This window comes from Micropterus salmoides, unplaced genomic scaffold (genome assembly GCF_014851395.1).
Source record: "Micropterus salmoides isolate LMB-PRFRI ecotype aquatic unplaced genomic scaffold, ASM1485139v1 Ms_hic_scaffold_17, whole genome shotgun sequence".
NCBI lineage: Eukaryota > Metazoa > Chordata > Actinopteri > Centrarchiformes > Centrarchidae > Micropterus > Micropterus salmoides.
This window is the reverse complement of record NW_024040817.1, coordinates 10,020,968-10,022,905: the sequence shown is the minus strand read 5'-3', so window position 1 is coordinate 10,022,905 and position 1,938 is coordinate 10,020,968.

Below are 1,938 nucleotides of genomic sequence, written 5' to 3'. Positions count from 1 at the left end.
AAACTATTTTTACAATCTGTTAATAGTGTAAATTATTAAGCAAAATGCCAAATATTTTGTGGTCAATTGTGAGGATCTGCTTTTGTTTTTCTTCTTCTATGATAGTAAACTCCATATCTTTGTGTTTTGGACTGCTAGTCAGACAAAATAACCAATAGAAATAATAGCTCTATTTGTATAGAACTTTTCAATACAGGTAACAAGTGATTTACAGTAGTCAATGTAAAACAGACAAGTTGAATAAAAATCTGTAACAGCCACAGTGGTGTGCAACGAACAAAACATAAAACACTTCAATGTAACATTAAAAAAATAAAATTGCGCATCACATAGGGGTTTGTATTCAAACAATAAAACGTAAACAAGATTATATACATAAAAAAGTTAATATACAAATATTGGAGAACAGAAAGTTTTTTTTGTATAAATAGGATTCTGAGCCTGATCTGCTCTGGTAGACTTGTTCCAAGTGTAGGGGCCCTGACAACAAAGGTCCTGTCTCCTTTAGTTTTTAGCCTAGACCTCGGGATAGTTGGCAACGCCATCCCAGAGGAGATTTAAATTAATTCATGTGACACAATTTCAAAGACACAAAATGAAAATAAAATTCCATGGTCTTTTAGAAGTGTGTGTGAATTTAATAGCTTTAACCTGAAACACTGTATTTTTAAATGTGTTTTTCTTCTCTCTGTGGGCTTGTTTAGGCTCACAGACACGAAGTGACGATCTGTAACTACGAGGCAGCAGCAAACCCTGCAGATCACAAAGTGGAGAGCATCATCCCGCAAACTAACTTCATCTCCTGAACGCTTCAGAGAGGGAGAGAGAGGAGAAGGAGGAGGAGGAGAAGAGGTTTCAGTGGCATCTGCTTGACAGTGGTCAAAAAGTCGATGTTGAAGATGAGTTCAACGCTGCATACCGGCAGGTTGGTTGAGCTCAACCGGGACTGAGCACAGAAACCTGAAGAGCAGAGAGCTTCAGATGTGTCTGGAAGTGCCGAGTTGTTGCTCTGATTTCTATGGCAATAAAGAGTGAATGCTTAATGTGGGCAAAAAGCTTAATAATAAACGCATGAAACATTTGACACTCAGATAACTTCTGTTGTTAACCAGTTTAACTCCTATACTCTAAATCATGTCTAAAGATACACTTCACTAATGTGACAGCTACTCTTAAATAAAACACTGAAGGCTGGAATTAAACCAAGTCTATGTGCTTTTTGGGTTACCATGTTTACACTCTATTTTAATGCAATTAGTATTCGGTATGAAACCTGTAAAGAAACTTCATCTGCTCTTTAACATCTGCAGTAAAATATGCAAGTCAGATTATACACATTTTAAGCCACTCTGGATACATGAAAATTCATGTAACAACTATAAAATGACGTTATTTGCCATTTGTAAAGTGAACACATTGCCCACTAAGTGCTGGATAATTTCTGCCACCTAGTGGTTCATTATGTGACTGACTCTCCTTGTTAGCACAGTTTTCTATAGTGCTAAATGCTTTTTGCCTTTCCTCACTTTATCTCTGAGATAAATTCCCAACAGCTATGTGGTGTGTTGACACAGTTAATTAAGTTTGTGGTCATCTGAGAAGAGCGAGGCCAGTGGTGTTGAAGAACTGAACTGAAAACCCATATGAGGTGTTGAGACTCAGACTTGGACCAACGCTTCCCGCGGTAGAGATCTGTTCCCTCTTTTCAGTCACTGCAGACCTGAACAAGCTGAGTTGTGATTCCTCTACAATAAAATCTCAGTTCAAACATGTATCTCCCATGTTGCCATCTGAAAGAGGTGTTATACCAAACCTTACTGCCTTGAACTGCCTAAACAGTCTTATCTTCACACCTTCCATTTTCATTAGTTATTCATTTATTTAACCTTTATGTAACAAGAAAGTCCCTTGAGATTGAGGGAAACCTGGCCAAGACAG